This window comes from Heterodontus francisci, chromosome 9 (genome assembly GCF_036365525.1).
Source record: "Heterodontus francisci isolate sHetFra1 chromosome 9, sHetFra1.hap1, whole genome shotgun sequence".
Lineage (NCBI taxonomy): Eukaryota > Metazoa > Chordata > Chondrichthyes > Heterodontiformes > Heterodontidae > Heterodontus > Heterodontus francisci.
In genome coordinates, this window is record NC_090379.1 from 72834420 (window position 1) to 72860104 (window position 25685).

At 44.4% G+C, this 25685-nt stretch overlaps 1 long non-coding RNA gene across 1 annotated transcript in view; it reads left to right on the top strand.

The window, feature by feature from the left end:
• Positions 1-15311, top strand: part of LOC137373492 (uncharacterized) — a 28493-nt gene extending 13182 nt beyond the window's left edge. The window contains exons 3-4 of the long non-coding RNA XR_010975637.1: positions 13026-13203; positions 15062-15311. This is a non-coding gene — a long non-coding RNA (uncharacterized lncRNA). The remainder of the gene's footprint in view (positions 1-13025; positions 13204-15061) is intronic.
• Positions 15312-25685: the final 10374 nt, after the last annotated feature.

Here is a 25685-nt window from a genome sequence, read left to right on the forward strand (position 1 = left end):
CTGCTCCTCAAGTTCTGGTTGTACTTCAGTCCGATCTTCAGCCATCCGGTGTGGAGGAGAATAGCCAGGTCAAGGGACCTCCTCATGGGACTGCACCTGGCCAAGGTTGCCACCAATAGGTTCAGGCAGCAGGCAGTTGAGGGGGTCGTCTGGTCAGACTGTCTGCCTCCCTTCCACAGCTCGTCCGTGCCCAATTGTCACTGGAGAGGGAGCACAGGGTGCCCGCTGTTGCGCTTGAGGCTTTCTGCGACCAGTGGGCACCGGAGGGACTGGAGAGTATCATCATGACATTTTAGTTTGATTTAGTTAAGTTTCCTTTGATAGTTTTTTTTTGTTACTGTATGGTTCTGGTGCCCCTTCGTTAGGGATAACTAGGCCCCCTTTAATTTGTTTGCTTTTTTCAAAAGATGTATAAAGCGACAGAGACTAAAACGGTGGTTGTTGGATTAGGAGGTGCATGCTTGTAATTGTTTTTAGTTGTTTATGGGATGTCACCGGAAAGGCCAGTATCTCTAATTGCCCTTGAGAAGGTGGTGGTGAGCTGCAGTCCTGTGCTGTAGGTACTCCCACAGTGGTGTTGGGGAATGACTTCCAGGTTTTTAACCCAATGACAGTGAAGAAATGGTGATATAGTTCCGAGTCACGACAGTGTGTGTCTTGGAAGGGAACTTGATGGTGGTAGTGCTCCCATGTGTCTGCTGCCCTTGTTCTTCCAGGTGGTAGATTTCACCGGTTTGAAAGCTGCTGTCGAAGGAGGATGTTTAATTCTATAAATAAATGCTTATACAAGTGTGTAAAGATTGACTTCAGTTCGATCCTTCACCAGCTGGCTTTCTGAAATGTTAACATGGTAGCAGAGGATATTTGCCTTGAGGTGAAGGTATAAGACTAAGACATTTTTCAGACAGAAGACTAAAATCCAAGAGGCCGTTGTAGAAAATAGCAGAAAGCAAGTGTAAATTGTCGGGGTATGAGCACCTGTTTCACCTATTGCTCAAATATTTGGGGTACATTACCCAACCAGGGTAATCTGAGGTAGACTGGGCATTCTCCATGGCAATGCCTCTACCAATCAGAGTCAACTTGCCAACCATTCAGCACTCTCTTCTCATACAGTATAAATTTGTTGCTTCCCTTACATTGGTGTTCTTGCAAATTGTCCTGATGAGTGCAAGATGAAAAGCTTTGACAAAATGTCTCTATTTTCAGCAATACTCAAGTTCTGTACTACCAAACAACTAATCAAATGCACATGTGTATTTATGTGCAAATCAAAGTTCATGCACCAAGAACCCTATCTTCCAGAATTCTGTAACAACCTTTGTGCATAGAAAGATCTTGTATTTTTATAGCACCTTATCAGGTCTTCAGGATATCCCAAAGCACTTCACAGATAGTGAATTAGAAAAAACCTGGAATGGACTGTTTAAGCTCAGTAGAAAGTGCTCCAAATCACTAAAAGTGATTTTGTGTGGGTCCGTGTGTGGTTAAGTGATCTTGAACCCCAATGAACATGGATAAATCTGAGATTTTTTTAGACAACCGCTAAAATTCAAACGAACAAGCAAAAACTGAGGAAAAGACAGTTAAGCTAAATAACTAACCCCAGGAATTTACACAGTTCACATAAACCATTTTTTACAATTATTCCACATATTTCAGTATCTAAAGCATATAATTTGATTGGTTTCTTGTGTGATTCATCTGGAGAGCTTGTGTTAACAAGAAGAATTCCTAAATAAGAAGTTCTGTATAATAAACAAATGCTATTTAAATCCATTAACTCTAGTGCTATTTTTTCATAAGTAGTCTTTCTTTTATTTGTTGCCAACCTTTATGTACCAATTTGATACTGAAACCAGTAATCATCTCAAACATATTATTTTAAAAACTGCAATTGATCTATGCTGCTTTCAAGAAAGCCACTTGTTAAGAATTGTTCTTCTGCTACCTACACCTTTTTGTTGGTGGATCCCCAATGATGCTGCATCAGAACATGTCATGACAGAGCCCAATATGTTTGATACAGCTGGGTTTGTGAAACAGGGGGATTAAGGGGAACTGTACACTTAATTATAATGGTGAAAGTCATTTTTTCATCCAGTTAAAAGTGACTGTCAATATTAGCTCTTTGAGTACAGAATTTTTGTGACAACTTCCAAAACTTGTATGATTTTGTACACGGTTCCTATTTAAAATCTACTCAGTTTTACCAAATCCCTATCTACAACAAGTATTTTTAAATCTCCTGATTTGAATCTAACGCAACTGTGATAATACCATTTCATGTAACAAATGGTATAGCCTTTCACAATATTATGCATAACTGGAAATAAATATTGCAATTTCGAACATTCGTGCTTCCTCCCTGTTGCAGGGTTCCTGATTCGTCACCATTGCCTCTGCTGTCAAGCTGCTCCTCCCACACCGTCAGTACTTTGCTTCCTGACTGCTTCCTTTTCCACACTATTACATGGAAATTGGGAATCAAATGTGATGCACCAAAGATTCCTATTTATATACACATAGAAAGGTGATTACTGACAGCTGGGAATTTGCTCTCTGGGCATTTAGCTCATAAGGAAGAAAGCTTAGACTGCAGGAAGATATCAATGGACTGGTCAGGCAGGCAGAAAAGTGGCAAATGGAATTCAATCAGAGAAGTGTGAGTTAATGCATTTGGGGGGAACAAACAAAGCAAGGGAATACACAATAGGATTCTGAAAAATGTAGAGGAACAGAGGGACCAAGGCATGTATGTCTACTGATCCTGAAAGGTAGCAGGACAGGTGGATAAGGTGGTCAAGAAGGCATACAGGATATTTTCCTTTATTGGCCGAGGCCTAGCGTATAACAGCAGGGAGGTTATGCTAGAATTGTATGAAACACTAGTCAGATGACAGCTAGACTACTGCATACAGTTCTAGTCACCACATTACAGGAAGATTATGATCACACAAAGATTTACAAGGATGTTGCCAGGAATGGAGAATTTTAGTCATCATGAAAGATTGGATAGGCTGGAATTGTTTACTTTGGAACAGAGGAAGCTAAGTGATTTAATTAAGGTATTTAAAATTATGAGGGGCCTAGATAGAGTGGATAGGAAGGACCTATTTCCATTCGAGGTCAATAGCTAGGGGACATAGATTTAAAGCAATTGGCGGAAGGATTAGAGGAAAGGCGAGAAGTTTTTTCACCCAGAATGTGGTAGGGGTCTGGAACTCACTGCCTGAAATGGCGGTAGAGGCAGAAACACTCATTGCATTTAAAGAACACTTGGATATGCACTTGACGTGCCGTAACCTACAGGGCTAGGGTCCAAGAGCTTGAAGGTAGGATTAGACTGGATAACTCTTTTGTGGCCAGCATGGACACGATGGGCTGAGTAACTTCCTTCTGTGCCGTAAATCTTTCTATGTTTCTATGCGTTTGTGTTGATTGTAATGATATTGCACCGTACTATAAAGCTACTACTTATTTTCAATCAGAGAAGTGGAAAACAGCCAATCCCATGTTAAACAAACACCCACACATAACAAATGTTTTGCATGCCAAATTGCTTGCTTTTCATGAATTTCAAATACATTATCCTGTAAATTAGATTTTTTTTTCATGTAGTCAGGGTAAGATTACTCTGCAATCTTCTTTATCCCTGTAGGCTAAGGTTTTCAAGATAAATTATGGGGACAAACTATATCATTGTGCTCCTTTTCTTAAAAAAATCCCAAATGTGTGTTTTGTGTCGAATGTTATTTTAAAGATTATGCACTATTTTATGAGTGTGAGCAGTAATTCACCTAGATTAGATTAGATTAGATTAGAGATACAGCACTGAAACAGGCCCTTCGGCCCACCGAGTCTGTGCCGACCATCAACCACCCATTTATACTAATCCTACACTAATCCCATATTCCTACCACATCCCCACCTGTCCCTATATTTCCCTACCACCTACCTATACTAGTGACAATTTATAATGGCCAATTTACCTATCAACCTGCAAGTCTTTTGGCTTGTGGGAGGAAACCGGAGCACCCGGAGAAAACCCACGCAGACACAGGGAGAACTTGCAAACTCCACACAGGCAGTACCCAGAATCGAACCCGGGTCCCTGGAGCTGTGAGGCTGCAGTGCTAACCACTGCGCCACTGTGCCGCCCCAATTCTTTGAATTGCCCTACCAATTTTTTTTAAGAGTGGTAAATATGTACCCTTACAACTTCCAGTTGCCTTTGTAGCTGCCTCTGCCAGTACCAAATTAGAAACATATCATCATTGTAATTGTTTTAATAGACCTACAATCGGGCTGCAATCATTGGAATACAGTATATATGCCACCTTTGATTGTAGTTGTTCCTTCACTGCAAAGAGTTATTAAATTTGTTGACTATCCTGCAACTTAGTTTCTGTTTGTGTGATCAGTCATATTCCAAACCTGTATGGACAGAACAAATTGTATGTAACAAAGTTGATAGCTAAAATACTTATTCAAATAAGTATTTTGTTACAGACAAGAATTAGAGATTGATGTTTTTAAAAAAAAACTTGTATGTAAAATATTATACTATCTGGCAAAGTGGTTGTGTGTTTAGTTTGTACTGAAATTCATCCATTCAAAGCAATTATTGAAATAACAGGCTGACTTTTATTTGGACGGTGTGGGTCACGGCGGTGGCAGCATCGGAAGCAGATGCCACTGCAGCACAAGCCACATGCGGCTGTCTGAACGCTACCATGTGGCAGTTGACCAATTAAGAATCTGGAGTGGCGGGGTCCATCCAATTGATGAGCAGAGCAGGCAAAAAAGTGCCAATGGCGCCATCACCTAACTGAATGCCAGGTGTTGGTGCCATCTTTAAAGGGCTGCCAGCCGACATACAATTCTGCCTTGTTCCTGAGGATTGCATCAGCAACAGTGCCGAAGACCCCAGTGCCTGAAGTGAAAATCCCTGCAGCCCTGTGGCTGAAGTGAAGACCCAATGGGTGGACCAGAAGGCTGTTGCCACCATGGCAGAGGGAAGGGCTCCACAGTTTAACGATGCCTTCTTGCAGATTCTCCTCCAGGCTGCAAGGGCAAGGCGGTAGGTCATCTTCCCAAGGGATGGCAAGAAGAGACCATCCCACCTGACGAAGCAAGCCTGGATGGAGATTGCAGAGGAGGTCAGCAGCCATACAGTCACCTCCCGAACATGGGTACAGTGCCAAAAATGGGTCAATGGCCCCCTTCGCTCTTCCAATGTAGTGTTCATGTGTCCACAACTGGACACATGGAGCTCCACATCAGGCATGGTTGGGATGAGGAGATGTGAAACCCTGAACCCTTAAATGTTTGTGTTCTCTCATGCAGGTCTCTGTATTCCCAAAGGACAATCAGTCACAGAGACCAGGGCACATCAGTCCACCTCACAGGAAGAGGGATTCTCAGAGGTTGCACCATCACATGATTCCTCTGCATCCTCCACCAGCGCAGATATTCTGTGATATGCACTGGTGAGTAGATTCAGGGTCACAACCTGGTGAGCACACCATAGCAGCTGACGGAGGCTGTGACAGCTGAGGCCACTGATTATCGGAGGACTATGGGAGACCAAGCCCATGCTGAGCCCCCGGCTGATGACATGCCTCTGGAGACACAGTAACTGCTGAAGCTGCAGCGTGCTGTAAGGGAACATCTCGCGAAGCTGCCAGAGACTGTGCGCACCTATCCGCAGATGATGGAGTAGTCCATCCAGATCATGAGTACTGCCATGTCTTGGGCACATGCATGCATGGATTCCTCCATCAAGAGATTGGTGACTTTCATGGAGAGCCAGATCCAACAGATCAGTCAGTGGATGCCAGAGATGCAGGCAGACCTGCTTACCATCACCTTGTCCGTGAGCTCTATGCAGCAGTGCCAAGGGGAGAGGGGCACGAGGCACATGGCGTCTCCACCAGGTGCTCGTCCTTCTCAGGTCAGCAGGGAGGTGTAAGTGTGCCTTGCAAGGGAGGAGGAGCGGCTGCATTCTGCATCTGGGGTTCCCTCTCAGGGTGCTCCAAGTGTGGACAGCAACTCCTGAGCCCTCTGTCAGTGACCCCAGTAGCTCCACTAGCCACAATGACAGAGGAGGGTCCTGCAGCCATACAGGAAATCCTCAATGCTGGGGCCCTCCAGGCCTCAGGCAGCCAGAGGACAGACGCCAAGGTCATCCCAGGTCACGGGGCAGCCCAATCAGCAGCCTGCCTCCACACCAGCTGCAAGCGTATGGGTCGCACCTCATAGGAGCACACATGAGCCTGTTAACAAGAGCACCTAGATGCGCTTGGGGTTCACGGGTGTTTAGACTTTGCACATGTTAAGGCTTTATACTATAGTGCCAATTAATAAATGTAAGACTTACTGCTGGTAGATAGCCCTGCTTTTCTTGCTGCCTTGTCAAGTGTCATCTACAGCCTTGCTTCAAATCCCACCAGGGCAGCTGGTGAAATTTAAATTCAATTAATTAATTAATTCAATTAATAAAAATATGGAATTGAAAGCTAGTCTCAGTAAATAGTACCATGAAACTATCACCAATTGTTGTAAAAAGACATCTGGTTCACTAATGGCCTTCAGGGATGGAAATCTGCCGTTCTTACCGGGTCTGGCCTACAGGTGACTCCAGACCCACAGCAATGTGACTGACTCTTAACTGCCTTCTGAAATGGCCTAGCAAGCCACTCAGTTGTCAAGGGCATTTAGGAATAGGCAGCAAATGCTGGCCTTGCCAGTGATGCCCACTTCAGGAGCAGAGAGCAGTCGGACCTGTGTGGAAATGCCGAGAACTGGGAGTGGATAAATCCAGCGCGAGGCTCGGGGCCTTCACTTACCTTCAGGAACGGAGTGCAGTCAGACCTGTGTGGAAATGCCGAGAACTGGGAGCGGATAAATCCAGTACGAGGCTTGGGGCCTTCACTTACCTTCAGGAGCGGAGAGCAGTCGGACCTCTTCAAGCACGCCTGAGTTTTGAAAAAAAAAGCCAACAGTGACGTCACAGGAAAGCTGCATGGTGATTGGTTGGTGAGTCACTGCTGTTAGGGAACAACTCTAAATCGCTGGGTTAGTAACTAAAGTAAAGAAAAAGGTTATAGTTTTTTTTAATATAGTAGGTAGTGTTTTTTTTTAGGGAATCAAGGTCCCTAGTGTAAATAATCTAATTGTTGGGTAATTTAAGGAGATAAATTAAGGGTAAGTCATGGCAGGGCAGCTCAGAACGTGGAGTGCTCCTCCTGTACAATGTGGGATGTCAGGGACACTGCCAGTGTCCAGGGTGAACACGTGTGCAGGAAGTGGCTCCAGCTGCAGCTACTCGAAATCCAGGTTTCGGATCTGGAGCGGCGGCTGGAGACATTGTGGAGCATCCACGAGTCTGAGAACATCATGGATAGCACGTAGTACAGGGAGGTGGTCACACCGCAGGTAAAGACTGCTCAGACAGAAAGGGAATGGGTGACCACCAGGCAGAGTAGAAGAACTGGGCAGGTAATGCAGGAGTCCCCTGGGTCCATCTTCCTTTCCAACAGATTTTCCACTTTGGATACTGTAGGGGGAGATAGCTTCTCAGGAGAATGCAGCAAGAGCCAAGTCTGTGGCACCACGGGTGGCTCAGCTGCACAGGAGGGGAAGAAAAGGAGTGGGAGAGTTGTTGTGATAGGGGATTATATCGTAAGGGGTACAGATAGGCGTTTCTGTGGCCGCAACTGTGACTCCAGGATGGTATGTTGCCTCGCTGGTGCTAGGATCAAGGATGTCACAGAGCGGCTGCAGGATATTCTGAAGGGGAAGGGTGAACAGTCAGATGTTGTGGTACACATTGGGACCAACGACATAGGTAGAAAGAGGGATTAGGTCCTGCAACAAGAATTAGGGAGCTAGGTAGCAGATTAAAAAGCAGGACCTCAAAAGTTGTAATCTCTGGATTACTCCCGGTGCCACGTGCTAGTGAGTATAGGAATAGGAGGATAGAGCAGATGAATATGTGCTGAGGAGATGTTGCAGGAGGGAGGGCTTTAGTTTCCTGGATCACTGGGACTGTTTCTGGCAAAGGTGGGACCTGTACAAGTTGGACGGGTTGCACCTGAACCGAACGGGACCAACATTCTTGCTGGGAGGTTTGCTAGTGGGGGGGTGCGGTGTTTAAACTAATTTGGCATGGGGATGGGATACAGGGTGGAGGTACAGTAGGGGGTGATGCACAGTCAAATATAGAAGAGAAACTGAGTCAGTCTGGAAGGCAGAGCAAATATCGACCTGTTAAGGCACAAGTGACAAATGCAAAGCTGGATTGCATCTATTTTAATGCAAGGAGTCTTACTGGTAAGGCAGATGAATTGAGGGCATTGATTAGCACATGGGATTATGATATTATTGCTATCGCAGAGACATGGTTGAGGGAGGGGCAGGACTGGCAGCTCAATATTCCAGGGTATAGAATCTTCAGGCGTGACAGGGGAGGGGATAAAAGAGGTGGTGGTATTGCACTGTTGATCAAGGAGTCAATTACTGCAGTAAGGAGGGATGATATCTTAGAAGGTTCCTCAAATGAGGCCATATGCGTAGAACTTAAAAACAAAAAGGGGGCAATCACTTCGCTGGGCGTGTACTACAGGCCTCCAAATAGTCAGGGAGAGATAGAGGAGCAGATATGTAGGAAAATCTCAGAGACGTGTAAAAATAATAGGGTAATAATAGTACGGGATTTTAACTTCCCTAATATCAACTGGGATAGTCTTAGTGCAAAAGGCTTAAAGGGGGTGGAAATCTTAAAATGCATACAGGAGAGCTTTTTGAGCTAGTACGTAGAAAATTCTACAAGAGAAGGGGCAGTACTGGACCTAATCCTAGGGAATGAAGCTGGACAAGTGGTAGAAGTGTCAATGGGGGAGCATTTTGGGGATAGTGACCATAACTCTGTAAGATTTAAGGTAGTTATGGAAAAGGACAAAGACAGTCCAGAAATAAAGGTACTGAATTTGGGGAAGGCCGATTTCAGTATGATAAAACAGGATCTGGCCAAAGTGGACTGGGCGCAGCTACTTGTAGGAAAGTCTATATCAGACCAGTGGGAGTCATTCAAAGAGGAAATAGTGAGAATTCAGAGCCAACATGTACCCGTTAAGGTGAAGGGTAGGACCAACAAGTCCAGGGAACCTTGGATGTCAAGGGATATAGAGGATTGCATCAGGAAACAAAAGGAGGCTTATGGCAGATTCAGAGCGCTGAAAACAACGGAGGCCCTCGAGGAGTATAGAAAGTGTAGGGGGGTACTTAAAAAAGTAACGAGGAGAGCAAAGAGGGGACATGAAAAAACACTGCCGGACAAGATAAAGGAAAATCCTAAGGCATTTTGTAAGTATATTAAGGGCAAGAGGATAAGCAGGGAAAGAATATGGCCCATTAGGGACCAAAGTGGCAAACTGTGTGTGGAGCCGGAGAATATAGGTAAGGTTTTAAATGATTACTTTTCATCTGTGTTTACTATGGAGAAGGACGATGTAGGTGTAGAGATCGGGTGGGGGATTGTGATATACTTGAACGTATTAATATTGAAAGGGAGGAAAAATTAGCCGTTTTAGTGGGCTTAAAAGTGGATAAATCCCCAGGCCCAGATGAGATGTATCCCAGGCTGTTATGTGAGGCAAGGGAGGAGATAGCAGGGGCTCTGACACAAATTTTCAAATCCTCTCTGGCCACAGAAGAGGTACCGGAGGACTGGAGGACAGTGAATGTGGTACCATTATTCAAGAAGGATAGCAAGGATAAACCAGGTAATTACAGGCCGGTGAGTCTAACATCAGTGGTAGGGAAACTATTGGAAAAATTCTGAGGGACAGGATTAATTTCCACTTGGAGAGGCAGGGATTAATCAGGGATAGTCAGCATGGCTTTGTTAGGGGGAGATTGTGTCTAACTAACTTGATTGAATTTTTCGTGGCATTTGCTAGATGTGTAGATGAGGGTAAAGCAGTTGATGTAGTCTATATGGACTTCAGTAAGGCTTTTGATAAGGTCCCACATGGGAGATTGGTTAAGAAGGTAAGAGTCCATGGGATCCAGGGCAATTTGCCAAATTGGATCCAAAATTGGCTTAGTGGCAGGAGGCAGAGGGTGATAGACGAGGGTTGTTTCTGCAATTGGAAGCCTGTTACCAGTGGTGTACCACAGGGATGGGTGCTGGGATCCTTGCTGTTTGTAGTGTACATTAACAATTTAGACGTGAATATAGGAGATATGATCAGTAAGTTCGCGGATGAGTCGAAAATTGGTGGTGTCGCAAATAGTGAGAAGGAAAGCCCTAAGATTACAGGACGATATAGATGGGCTGGTAAGATGGGCAGAGCAGTGGCAAATGGAATTTAATCCTGAAAAGTGTGAGGTGATGCATTTTGGGAGGACTAACAAGGCAAGGGAATATACAATAGATGGTAGGATCCTAGGAAGTACAGAAGGTCAGAGGGATCTTGGTGTACTTGTCCATAGATCACTGAAGGCAGCAGCCCAGGCAGATAAGGTGGTTAGGAAGGCATATGGGATACTTGCCTTTATTAGCCAAGGCATATAATATAAGAGCAGGGAGTTTATGATGGAGCTGTATAAAACCCTAGTTAGACCATAGCTGGAGTACTGTGTATGATTCTGGGCACCACACTATAGGAAGGATGTGAGTGCACTGGAGAGGGTGCAGAGGAGATTCACCAGGATGTTGCCTGGGCTGGAGCATTTCAGCTATGAAGAGAGACTGAAAGAGCTAGGGTTGTTTTCCTTGGAGCAGAGAAGGCTGAGGGGGGACATGATTGAGGTATACAAAATTGAGGGGCATTGATAGATTAGAAAGGAAGAGATTTTTTTCCCATAGCGGAAGGGTCAATAACCAGGGGTCAAAGATTTAAGGTAAGGGGCAGAAGGTTTAGAGTGGATTTGAGGAAAAAAATTTTCACCCAGAGGGTGGTTGGAATCTGGAACACACTGCCTGAAGAGGTGGTAGAGGCAGGAACCATCACAACATTTAAGAAGTATTTAGATGAGCACTTGAAACGCCATAGAATACAAGGCTACGGGCCAAGTGCTGGAAAATGGGATTAGAATAGGTTTGGTGCTTGATGGCCGGCACAGACATGATGGGCCGAAGGACCTGTTTTTGTGCTGTATGACTCTATCTATCTCATGAAAGAATAAAAAAAAGGCCACGTTTGGTCAGCTCCTCAGCTTTGTCAGTGCACGCTGTGAACCTGGGTGATGCAGTGTGAGCCGAATGAGGTCCACATTAAGGTACGTCTTTATTGCACTGATACTGAAAGGGTCACCAGAAATGTGTATGTCTAAGATTGTCCCGAGCCTCCCTTGCACGTCTCTCAATTCCCCTCACCTCTCGTTCCACATCCTGGGCCACCTGTTCAGCAGCCTCCTCCACATTCTCCTCGTTAGATGAGGAGTGGCGATCAATGATGTCCTCATTATGCAAGGCCTCCCCCCTCTGCAGGGGCTGAGCAGTGTGTGCTGACAGCACATGGTGCAACCAGCCTGCTATTCTTAAAGGCAACCTGTCCCTCTTAAAGGAAAGCTGCACTGAATAATAGGAACATAAGAAATAGGATAAGGAGTCAGCCATTTGGCTCTTTGAGTCTGCTCCGCCATTCAGCAAAGACCATGGCTGATCTTCTAACTCAACTCCACCTTGCCACACTATCCCCATATCCCTTAATTCCCTGAGTACCCAAAAATTTATCAACCTCTGTCTTAAATATGCTCAACGACTGAGCACTCTCAGCTCTCTGGGGTAGAGAATTCCAAAGATTCACAATCCTTGGAGTGAAGAAATTTCTCCTGAGCTCACTCCTAAATGGCTGACACCTTATTCTGAGACTGTCACCCTAGACTGTAGATTCCCCAGATAGGGTAAACATTTTCTCAGCCTCTACCCTGTCAAGCCCTTTAAGAATTTTATGTGTTTCAATTAGATCACTTCTCACTCTTTTGAACTCCAGAGAATATAGGCTTAGCCTACTCAATCTCTCCTCATAGGACAATCCCCTCATCCCAAGAACCAGTCTAGTGAACCTTAGTTGCACTCCCTCTAGGGCAAGTATGTCCATCTTTGGACAAGGAGACCAAAACTGTACACAGTACTCCAGGTGTGGCCTCACCAAAGCCCTGTATAATTATTGTAAGACTAAGGAAGCTGAAAGCTATTGCTGCAATTTTAAACAAGGAAGATGGAACACCAGGGCAGTGAGAGGGCTCCTAGGTCCACAGATGCAGTGATAGAAGCCTTAGTGGTGGAAATGGGCAACAGCAGAGACACCATGTTTCTGCAGGGGGTCAGAAGAGGTGAATTCCTGGAGTATGGCCCCTAGGACTGGCAGCTGTACCACAAAAAATCTATTGACCTCATGTACATGGTCAAGATCAGTAAATGCAACTTCACATGACTTCTCCTACCCACTGCTCCATTAGCCACTCACGTTGCTCAGTGCATCACACTCCCATAACACAGCCAGCAACAAACTCCAGCAATTGAGACTCACGCCTAACATCCAAAAACCCCACCTCACCCACACACGCAATCCCATGATGCCACCACCACACCCAGTTCCCACTGCTGCCGTATACCTCCAGATAGTGACAGGTACATCACCCAATGACAGTGCCACACAATCACTGACATTTTCCCCTCTCTCTTGAAGGACAAGGTCACACTCAATAAAAGGAAGCAGAGCAGAACCAGTGGCAGCAAGAACACCTGGATCTCTTGTGTTCTATGGAGGAGATGGTTCTCTGCATCAAGGGGCTGGCTGCAACAAAGCCCGTGGCATCCAGCATCACTGAGAATATTGAGGATGACGGAATGTTCCTGCCTTATGCCCTTTCTCAACTCCCAGCACCCCCTCATCCTGCTATCTGGCATAATATATAAGCTGCTGATGGTGCGGCTTTGGAGCTCTTGCTCTCCACCCTACACACCTTCTCCCATCTCATCCTTCCCCTTTCTAATTTTCCACTTTCAGATGCACAAGAACTGCCAAATGCCCAGCCACAGCAGCCCAAGGAGGAAGAGAGAGAGAGAGCAACACCACAGCTCTGATGAAGAGGCACTGTCAATTAAGCTGACATGCGCAGCCACCAGTTCAGATACTGGCACTACACACACCTTGGAGGCTAGTATAGCATTGGGATCTGCACATGGTGAGTCACCGGACATGAATGGGCTGCAATCAGGCTCAGGATAGTTTATGTGTCAGCTCCAAGGAGGTTGATGTTGCAGACAAGTTCTGCTTCAGGGAACTCAGATGAGGATTTCGATGGGGTGGCATACAGGAGAACGTTGAAGAAGATGCACACCAAGATTTTGGGTGCATTGGCTGGCCTGTCAGACAGCTTCTTCTCACTATCAAAGAGCATGGAGAAGTCTGGCTCCAACTTGACAGAGGACAGGGTTCAGAGCTTGCCCTCACTTGCAGCCTCTGTTCCATCTCCCTGTCATGTTGCAAACCTAGAGGCACTGCAACTGCAGCCCCCATACCTGTTGCAGCCTTTGTGTGGACAGGTCATCATATCCTCTGCCCTCCTTGTGAGGATGCAGCAGCACTCCCTGTCAAATCCAGGAACTCACCACAACACCTCCAAAAACACTCCACAATACTTTCAGCAACAGCAGTAGTTAGTGTAAATCACTTTATCTACAAGTTGGGTGCCTGACTCCTTAAATAACGCTATTGGTGGGTCCATCTTGCAGCTGTATGCATATTCTTTAGTTCGTGACAAGCAAATAGGTGAATGGACCTGCATGGTTTGTAAATTGTGCATCAAATCAGCTGGTATGGCTGTTTCATGTCATGATCTGACCAGTTTGAAGGCTTCCAGGTCACACATACAAACACCCACACGAGTATCCTTCCCAATATGGGTTTCCGTGTGGGCTGTGCCAGAAGCAGCTGGAGGCGCTGCGCGCCCCACTTGGAGAGCTTCCAGCTTCCAGAGCACTGCCTTGGATCTAAATTTCGTGTCCTTGGTTTTAGAATATAACCATTTTGGAGAGTAGATTGACTTAAAAAAAAACTGTCTTGACAATCTTTGCGGTTCCTTCAAGATCAGATGGAATAGGGACCCCAAAGAATCCCTAAAGATTGAACAGTAGGAGAGTGGCAATGTCCAACTGTATTTTCTCATACTGGCACTGTTCCAGGACAGACAAGGCTAAGTTACTGGCCAACAAAGCATCAGTTACCTGTTGTCATTCTGGAATAGCAAAGTTGCCTATTAATTAACTAAGACGATGACTATTATGATGTGCAAATACTCATCGAGATTTCAATCCTCCAACTTTTAATGGGATTTGCATATGAGAGAGGATAAAAAAAATAGGCAAGTAAACGTGTCCAGACTGCTCTTGTGCATCCCTTGGTGATGTTTCAGAGCAGCGTCAGCAACACCTGCAGAACAGGTTACCTGCCCCTCCCCTCCACCAGAACTAGTGGATTATATGGGAAAACTAAAGAGGAGAATAAAAAATCTAAATAGCAAAATTAATACTAACTGCAATTCAGCAGCTATCAAATAGATATTAACATTTGCAGGACAACTATTTTTAAGTGCCAAATAAAAACATTCTATATTGTCAGATTTAATATGGATGTTATTGGTATGGACAGCATTGTGCAAAGATGTCTTTACAACTGTGTACATAATTAATTTGTAAGGTGGGAATTTCATTTTACTTAAATAAAATGAAAGGTCATCGACCTGAAATGTTTACTGTGTTTCTCTTTCCACAGATGCTGCCAGACCTGCTGAGTATTTCCAGCACTTTCTGCTTTTATTTCAGATTTCCAGCATCTGCAGTATTTTGCTTTTATTTCATTTTACTGACTGGATTTGGAAATACAAGTACATGTATCATTTATATGGTCGTTATGGTACTTTTCACTGGAATGAAATTAGTGTTCAATATCCCTTTATATGATCCAACCCGATGTGTCAAATATTGTATATAGAAGTCTCATACAGTATGATTATACCATATTTTTTGTTCTCTTTCCCATAGACTGACACATAGCTTAACCAGTGGGTTCTGGAGGTGCCACAAGATTATCATGTCTGCTAGGGGAAATATATGGACATGGATGCATTGGAAACAACTCCATCTTTATGAGATGCTGTAAACATAGGACATTTCTAAAGATGGCAGTAACATCTTTAATTAACAACTGGTTAGCTTCACTTCAATACCTCTGAAACATCCAGCTTTGGACACGTGCCTTAATCTTGAAACTGATGTACTGATACACTGAGGATAAAGCAAGGATCATGCACAAAGCATGAGAAACAGTACAAGTTGAATTTGAATCTATTAAAAAGTATACTTATCGTTTTCCTGTCACTTTTATAGTTACTTTGCTACTTTTATTGGTATTATTTTCCTTTGTTGTATTTTTAAAAATTTTAAAAGACATTCATGCAGACAAACAACATTTATTTCTTGTGATTTGCCTTCTGGGCTTTTGTGTCAATCAATGGAACAAACATGGAAGCCCTGCATCCTGCATTGGACTTACCAGCCATTGGCTTAGTTTTTGTTACGACATGTGGAATCATTTTGATTCACTGTGTCAGCCGTGGCTCAGTGGTCTGAATCAGGATGTTGTGGATTCATGCACCAGTCCAGAGACTTTAGCACAAGATCTAGGCTGAGACTCCAGTGCAGTGCTGAGGGAGTGCTATGCTGTTGAATGTCCTTCTTTCAGACGAGCTGTTAAACTGAGATCCTGTCTGCCCTCTCAGATGGACATAAAAGATCATATGGCACGAATTAGAAGGGCAGGGGAATTCTGGCCAGTATTTATTTCTCAACCAACATCACAAAAACAGATTATCTGGTCATTATCACATTGCTGTTCATGGGGTCTTGCTGTGTGCAAATTGGTTGCCACGTTTCCTATGTTACAACTGTGACTACACTTCAAAAAAGTATTTCATTGACCATAAAGTGCTTTGGGACATGCTGAAGTCATTCTTTCAAAAGAACCAGATTACATATAAAGACACATCATGAATTTCCTTTTGGTTGCTCTGTGGGGCAACTTTCTAAAATTGCTTTATACTGTAGAGAATGTTAGATGCTTATTATCAACTTGCAAAAAAGTAACAAAATGGAACAGTCGCAGGTGGGGCTCGTGGCACCAGTCCCAAAAGGCAGGGCTCCTGGCACTGGCTGAAAAGGCAGGGGAAAGCCCGCTGCCTTTTTGAGCCTCCACAGAGCGATCCTCTTGTCCTTTTAAATCTAGTTTCAGAAGCCTGGTTCATTTCCTATTAAAGATAGGGGATCCCACCCCCATGAGCTGCTGGCCAATCAGAGGGCCAGCAGCTCAGCAGTATCGGCATCGATTCAGACCCAGGCCCAGCGCAGGAACCCCGGACAAGAGATAGGTGAGATAAAAACAAGAAATGCTGGAAATACTGAGCAGGTCTGGCAACATCTGTGGAGGGAAAAGCAGAGTTAACGTTTCAGATCAGTGACCCTTCATCAGAACTGACCAATATTAAAAATGTAAGAGGTTTTAAGCAAGTAAAGTGGGGGTGGGGCAAGAGATAACCAAAGAGAAGGTGTTGAGAGGACAAGGTCACAGAGAATAACTGACCAGTAGGTCATGGAACAAAGGCAAATGGTATGTTAATAGTGTGGTGAAAGACAAAGCATTAGTACAGAGAGGGTGTAAAATGAACAGCCCTGGCTCCAAGCACAAACATTTTAAAAAGTGGGTACGCACAGTAGAAACAAATTGAGCAAGCTAAAACAAAATAAACAAATAAAAAGGAAAAAAGAAAACATAACTAAAAATAAAAAGGGGGGCCCGTCATGCTCTGAAATTACTAAACTCAATGTTCAGTTCGGCAGATTGTAGCGTGCATAATCGGTAAATGAGGTGCTGTTCCTGGAGCTTGTGTTGATGTTCGCTGGAACACTGCAGCAATCCCAGGACAGAGATGTGAGTATGAGAGCAGGGACGGGTGTTGAAATGGCAAGCAACCAGAAACTCAGCGTCATGCTTACGGACTGAGCAGAGAGAGGTGAGGCAGGGTCACCGGAGCAAGTCTGGAACACCCTGGCGAGGGGGGGGGGGGGGGGTGGGTGGTGGTCATGCACTCCTGGGGGGAGGGGGTCCCAGGGGGTAAACTGGCTCCCAGTGGGGGTCCTTCTTGGGCCACAGATTGCCCGCAGAGGAGGGACCCCCCCCAAGCCCGCAGGGAGGGCACCTCATGTTACAAAGTGTCCTCCCCCCACCCCCGTGTCAGAGACCCCTCCCACCATTGGTAAGATCCTAGTGGCAGCGGGAAGAGGCTCTTAATAGGCCACTTAAGGGCCTCAATTGACCTCTGGACAGGAAGGCAGTCATTGGCCTATCTCGCTCCCGGGAAGATTGCTTGGTGACAGGGAGGCAATGGGCCCTCTGCCCCTCGTCGTAATACTCCATGCTCCCCTCTTCCCCCCCCCCACCACCTCCAACTCCACCTCTGGGGGCTACATAAAATCCCAGCCATTATATTTATTTAGCATAAACTAATTGCTTATGTTCCACAGCAATCCCTTGTACTTTTTTTGATTTAGTTGTCTAATTGTGAATCACTTTCCTATCCCGAGATGTGATTTGATGTCAAATCAGGATTTTAAAAGATTTGCTACATTTGGACTTGAGTCTAGTGTTTAAGAATAATTTATACCTTTCCAGGAAGAAAGGTACAAGCATTTTAATTGTACAAATCTAGAATGTTTCACTACAACTACTGCATGAAACATTTTTTTACTTTTAATTCCGTGTCTTTCTTTTTCGCAAAACATTGGTGATTTTTCTGCTGTATACAGTAGTTGACAATTGTATTTTAAATACACTGATAAGCAATATCTTAAAATATGATTCCTAATTTTAATCCAGGGATTTGATGTTTGTATGCAAATACAAGTAATGTAATCCTTTTGTATTATATTATATTTTGTAAGATTATGGCAATAAAGAAGTTCCCAATTGGTCAACCAGTCATAATACACATACTGCACAAATCTTCCTCATGAAAAGAACATGGGTTTTCAGATTTCCGGATAAGTTAAAAACTGGCAAGAAACTAGGGCGGCACAGTGGTTAGCACCGCAGCCTCACAGCTCCAGGGACCCGGGTTCGATTCCGGGTACTGCTTGTGTGGAGTTTGCAAGTTCTCCCTGTGTCTGCGTGGGTTTTCTCCGGGTGCTCCGGTTTCCTCCCACAAGCCAAAAGACTTGCAGGTTGATAGGTACATTGGCCATTATAAATTGTCACTAGTATAGGTAGGTGGTAGGGAAATATAGGGACAGGTGGGGATGTTTGGTAGGAATATGGGATTAGTGTAGGATTAGTATAAATGGGTGGTTTATGGTCAGCACAGACTCGGTGGGCTGAAGGGCCTGTTTCAGTGCTGTATCTCTAATCTAATCTAATCTAAAATCAAAGGTCCCAGCTATCCTCTGGTTATCATGATGAATCCTAAACTTCCCCATTTTATTGCATCCCAAACTGATCCAGTTTTATTCTTGATTGAAGGCCACTATGGCATAAAATTCACAACTCTTGAGCAAAAACAATTTTTGTCCCCATTCAGAGTAACTGTTTTTGATTTGTTATTTTTTCAATTTTTTTCCTAGACTGTTGCTGGCGTACAGGTCTACAGGTGACAGTGGTCTTCCAGTCCACTTGTCAATTTTTCTTGTATAAGTCTAGCTAGTAAAAGAACAGCAAGTTATTCACGTTGTGGAGAGAATCACAACTGAGCTTGATCCTGACCCAAATAATGCCTTTGCAGTGCATTTCTCTTGCATTTTTCAGGCAGGGTCATGGATAGCAGTCAGGAGTTGGATCTCTTGTGGCTTTTTATTGTTCCCCTTACCCCTCTTCTTTTCTCCCTCCCTACAGCTCAATTTTATGTTCAATCTGATAATTAATACAGACCAGGATTTAAGTCCAAAACCTTCTGCTCTGTACTACATTTACTTTCTTATTTGCATATGATGCCACGTGCCAAAATACTGGAGGACTATCTATACTATGCCCCAGCAAAAGTCTGCACCTTCAGGGAAGAAGGGTGAAAATTTCCCATAGCCACAGGCCATGAAGGGAGCTCAGACCAACACTGATGGAAAATGCATCATCCTTGCTAATAAACATAAAAATTATATTTTCTATTGTGACGGCTCCTAAACATAGATTTCAAAGTTCAGGTGGCTAAGAAATGGATTACAGGTCGTGTTCCCATCTGAACTATTAGGAAGAATTAAAGTTGATACAAACTTTTTTAAATATCTGCATAGAGTCCATGTTAATCCTGGCTAGTTTAAAAATAAGGTACTTGGAATATACTCCTGCATAGGTCATGATTTAAAAAAATATTCTTTTTTATTAATTCTCAGGATGTGGGTGTCACTTGCAAGGCCGACATTTATTGCCCATCCAAGTTGCCCTGTTCAACCGAATGGCTTGATAGTTAAGAGTCAACCACGTTGGTGTGTAACTAGAGTCATGTATAGGCCAGACAGGGTCAGGACACAGGTTCCCTTCATAAAGAACATTAGTGAACCACTTCTGTTTTTATGACTATCCATCAGCTTCGTGACAACAGCTTTTTATTTCCAGATTTAAACTGAATTCAAATTCTCAAACTGCTGCTGGGAATTAAACTCAAATTCTCTAGATTATTAGTTCATGTCTCAGTATTATGTCCAGTACTATAACAAACACACCACCATTCCTGGCTATCCAGTAACTATGTTGTCGTGGACAGATGGGAAGTGGTGTGAGTGACTTCCACTTTTCACCCCTCAACTGACTGCAAATAGTATTTTTTTTAAAGTGTTTTAATCCTTGAGTGTTTTAAGGGTCAAATAAATAGACAAATTACAGGTTTTCTTGTAGGTTAGAAGATAAATATTTATTTTTAAACAATAATCGAAAAATGCTCACAACTTCATCCACTCATACATTCACTCACACACACACACACACACAAGAAAAGACAGAGAGTAGAGGGTAGCATGCAATTAGAGTTTTCTTTATTCGTTCCAGGGATGTGGTACCGCTGGCTAGGCCAGCATTTATAGCCCATCCCTAATTGACCTTGAGAAGGTGGTGGTAAGCTATCTTCTTGAACTGCTGCACTTCTGTCTCTCCATCTCTGGGGATAAACTGACCACTAATATTCATTATAAGCCCACCGGCTCCCACAGCTACCTCGAATACATTTCTTCACACCCTGCCTCCTGTAAGGACTGCATTCCATTCTTCCAGATTCTCTTGTCTCTGACGCATCTGCTCTGATAATACAACCTTCCACAACAGCACTTTTGATATGTCTTCCTTTTTCCTCAAGTGAGGATTCCACCTCCACCACCCCCCCACCCTCCCACCGTTCCACTGTGGTTGACAGGGCCCTCAATCGTGTCCGGCCCATTTCCCACACTTCTGCCCTCACCCCTTCCCCTCCCTCCCAGAACCATGACAGGGTCCCCTTGTCCTCACTTTCCACCCCATCAGCCTCCACATCCAAAGGATCATCCTTCGCCATTTCCACCACCTCCAGCGTGATGCCACCACCAAATGCATCTTCCTCTCCCCTCCCGTTAGCATTCTGAAGAGATCATTCCTTGCGTGACACCCTGGTCCACTCCTCCATTACCCCCACCACCTCGTCCCCTTCCCACAGCACCTTCCCATGCAATCGCAGGAGGTGTAATACCTGCCCTTTTACCTCCTCTCTCCTCACTATCCAAGGCCCCAAGCACTCCTTTCAGGTGAAGCAGCAATTTACTTGTACTTCTTTCAATTTAGTATACTGTATTCGCTGCTCACAATGCGGTATCCACTACATTGGGGAGACCAAATGCAGATTGGGTGCTCGTTTTGCGGAAGACCTCCACTCAGTCCGAAAACTTGACCCCGAGCTTCCTGTCGCTTGCCATTTCAACACCCCCCCCCCCCCCACCGCTCTCATGCCCACATCTCTGTCCTGGGCTTGCTGCAGTGTTCTAGTGAACATCAACGCAAGCTCGAGGAACAGCTCCTCATTTACCGATTAGGCACGCTACATCCTACTGGACTGAACATTGAGTTCAATAATTTCAGAGCGCGTTTGTTCGTTTCATCATTCATTTTTTTAACCATGTGCCTGCCCACTGTTTTTCTCATGTTTGTGCTTTTGGCTTGGGCTGTTCATTATTCTGTCATTTAACACCCTCTCTGCACTAACACTTTGTCTTTCACCACACCATTAGCACACTCTTTGCCTTTGCCCCATGACCTCCTTGTCAGTTAATCTCTCCAGCCCTCTCTCCTATCAACACCTCTCCTTTTGTTCTCTTTTCCTTCGCCCCCGCTTTATTTGCTTAAAACCTATTACATTTCTAATCTTTGCCAGTTCTGATGAAAGGTCACTGACCTGATACGTTAACTCTGCTTCTCTCTCCACAAATGCTGCCAGACCTGCTGAGTATTACCAGCACTTTTTGTTTTTATTTCATCATTTTTAATAGTTAATAGGACTTTCTTCTTTCTTCTTTGGGCCTCCTTATCTCGAGAGACAATGGATACGCGCCTGGAGGTGGTCAGTGGTTTGTGAAGCAGCGCCTGGAGTGGCTATAAAGGCCAATTCTGGAGTGACAGGCTCTTCCACAGGTGCTGCAGAGAAATTTGTTTGTTGGGGCTGTTGCACAGTTGGCTCTCCCCTTGCGCCTCTGTCTTTTTTCCTGCCAACTACTAAGTCTCTTCGACTCGCCACAATTTAGCCCTGTCTTTATGGCTGCCCGCCAGCTCTGGCGAATGCTGGCAACTGACTCCCACGACTTGTGATCAATGTCACACGATTTCATGTCGCGTTTGCAGACGTCTTTATAACGGAGACATGGACGGCCGGTGGGTCTGATACCAGTGGCGAGCTCGCTGTACAATGTGTCTTTGGGGATCCTGCCATCTTCCATGCGGCTCACATGGCCAAGCCATCTCAAGCGCCGCTGACTCAGTAGTGTGTATAAGCTGGGGGTGTTGGCCACTTCAAGGACTTCTGTGTTGGAGATATAGTCCTGCCACCTGATGCCAAGTATTCTCCGAAGGCAGCGAAGATGGAATGAATTGAGACGTCGCTCTTGGCTGGCATACGTTGTCCAGGCCTCGCTGCCGTAGAGCAAGGTACTGAGGACACAGGCCTGATACACTCGGACTTTTGTGTTCCGTGTCAGTGCGCCATTTTCCCACACTCTCTTGGCCAGTCTGGACATAGCAGTGGAAGCCTTACCCATGCGCTTGTTGATTTCTGCATCTAGAGACAGGTTACTGGTGATAGTTGAGCCTAGGTAGGTGAACTCTTGAACCACTTCCAGAGCGTGGTCGCCAATATTGATGGATGGAGCATTTCTGACATCCTGCCCCATGATGTTCGTTTTCTTGAGGCTGATGGTTAGGCCAAATTCATTGCAGGCAGACGCAAACCTGTCGATGAGACTCTGCAGGCATTCTTCAGTGTGAGATGTTAAAGCAGCATCGTCAGCAAAGAGGAGTTCTCTGATGAGGACTTTCCGTACTTTGGACTTCGCTCTTAGACGGGCAATAGGACTATGGGAGGAATAAGACCCTTAGGCAGATGAAAATTCAGAAGCTAAGGTTGGGGCTCAGCTTGGCAGTGAAACAGCAGGAGCTGCAGAGCAAAAGTGAGAGGTGGTTTTTGGTAATTAAAGGAAATTATTAATTATGAGAAGCGACTGTAATGGCTCTGCACCAGCTAATGAAAGGAAGATATTATTTTCCAATGGGGATGAGTAGGAAGTAGTGGGCAACGGAAGGGTGAAAATTTACAGGGGCAGAGCAGAGAAACAGAGGAAAGACAGAAGATGTGGGTTTTATGGCGAGAGGTATAGAATATAAAAGTCAAGAAGTAACAGTTAATCTATATAAAATATTTGTAAAACGGCAATTGGAGTACTATGTACAGTTTTGGGCTCCATGCCATAGAAGGATGTTGAAGCAAGAGAGAGGGTACAGCACAGGTTCACTAGGATGCTGTGTGGCATGAGGAAATAAAAATCCGAAGAAAGATTTCAAAAATTATGACTGATTTCATTAGGACAGAAGAAATAATGGGTGATTTGATAAAGCTGTTTAAAATTATGATGGATAGAAGAGAGCGATAGAAGCAGACTATTTCCAGATTGAGGGATCTAGGAGGGGACATAAATGTAAGATTAAATGCAAGATTTCAGACAGAGAGCAGGAGAAATATAATTTTAAACAGAGAGTTATGAGGCTGTGCAGTACACTGCTGGAGTTAGTGATGAAGCAGAGGTCATGTCAACATTTAAGAATATGTTAGATAGGTAGTTGAATAATTATAAAATAAAAGTTTATGCAACAGGAAGGGCACATAGGTTTGGATTGACTGTTCATATCAAGGATAAACATCATTACGCACTCGTTGAATCAAATGATCTGTTTCCATGTTGTAATTTCTATATAATTCTGTGGAAGGCAGATCAGGGGAAATGGAAGCAGTGGGAGTAGAGTGTAGCTTTTGAGAAGTATGAAGTCAGCTTTTTGGAAGCATACTGGAGAAAAGGAGCAGGCAGTGAAATAAATGACAGATATATAAATGACAGATATTACAGAAATTAGCTGTATGCCTGGAAGAAGCAGAGGCCTTTTGAAGGCACAGCTGAAGGAAGGGCGTGGAGAAACAATGGTGGGCTTTAGAAGAAGCCTGGGAGGAGCAGTGGCATTTCCAAAGCATTCCAAGAACTTTAAAAGGATTTTACATTTGTAAATAGGGCTGAAGATTTTTCGAAGGAGCAGCAACTTAAATAAAGAACAGAAAGAAACCCAGGAGGAGCATCAAGATTGCGGAGGCATTATGTGGAAAAGCGGGTAAAATAAAATAGAGACAGAAAGCTATGAGAAGCAGCCACCTTTCAGAGGCACTCGAAGACTGTAAAAGAGCGTTAAAGTAGGATTGAAGATTTTTGCAGGCAATTAAAATGAAGAACAGGCACTATTACATAAATGCATGTCTGGAAGTAAATAAAATTAGTTGCAAGAAAATGGAAACAAACTTAGGCAGCACCAGTAGTTAGAAGTGAATAACAGATGTTACTGTTAAATATAATAGAAGATTGCTATCTTGAGGCATTACAAACAGTGATAAAGCATTACTAAACTGTGACAACAGGAAATTGATGTGACAAGGGAACTGAAGAATTTTAATACAAGTGGCTCTCGCGTGCCATTGCCCACAGAAAGTTGGAGGAAACATCTCTTTTACCATTCTTGTGTTGCATGTTCTCTCTTTGCTGTTCTGATTATCTCTTCTGGTTCCCTCTCCATTTCTCCTATCCTGTTTGCAACTCCTCTTCTATTTCTCTTTTTCCTTTTATTCTTTAGCTTCTCTGTCTCTCACTTTTTCAGGTTGGGTGCTGTGAATGGTATGGCAGGGAAGAGAGCATTTTATAGTCTGGACTGGAGGACCCTGGGTGGGGGAGACATTGCCATGGGTGTGACGCAGTATCCGGGAAAGGAGAAGGAGTAAAAAGGCAAAGGGATAGAAAGGCAGGAATAAAAGGGATGCTTGGGATAAGAGACAGTAGAAGTGAAATAAAAATGCTCGTGTAAGAAAATAATGGGTGCTCAGGGTGGGAGGTGGTAAAATGGAGAGGAAAATAGTAAGGGGTGCCAGATGAAGGAGGGATCCAGGCAGGCCAACACTTCATGGTTGCAATTTAGGTGCCAAGTCTCAGTTGGTGGATAAGGAGGGATATAGGCCTCAGGTTGTACTTTCTGGCAAAGAATGTGGGAGTTGTTTAGAGACGGATGTGGTCTATGTAATGGAAAGGAGCAGGAAAGGATGAAATTCAGAAAGGAACAGGTTTTATGGTACTCAGAATGGGAAGTGGCATGAGAGTGGGAATGTGTGAGGCAGTTCATTTGGAACAGTAGGTAGTAGGAGGCCAGATGAAAGAGTGAGGGAATGGATGGCCAGGATGGGAGAAGGTAGGATTAAATTCCACTTCCTGTTACAGATTTAGGAAAGGCCCTTTTATTTAAAGCCTTTCCAGTTTAAGATGTGGGGAAGCCTTCAAGGGAATAATCTCCCTTTAGGTCAAAATCAGTTTCTTGGCCTTGGCCTACGGGGTTGGATTTCCCTAAAGGGCATTCCCACAACTTGGGGAAGATGTTATTTAGATGGGAGGAAGGTGTCTGGAGCAAAGCTCCCACAAAAACACTGAAGTAGGATGGGAAGAACTAGCTGCAAGTAGCAGAAGAAAGCCTTAAATATTTAAAGCCAGCAACATCCAGAGAGGAGGGGTGCTAAAGAATTGGGACAGGAGCAACTGCAGTAAGATCTGACAGAGCAGCAGGAGGCCATGAAACTCCAAAGTGGCAACGCAAGGTGGGGTACTGGTTGATGGAAGGGATGGAGCATCAGGAGGTTGTGAAGTCACCAAAGACTAGAGCAGGAATCATGGCAGAAAGAGTCAAAATGATAATGGGAAGGCCAAGGAAAGGATCTGAGGAGTTGTGGGAGAAACAGGAGGGAGCAGTGGGGCTGCAATGAGATAGGCATAGGAGTGGGCAGCAAAAATATTGGATTCTGTCCTCTGCTACAGGTTTAGG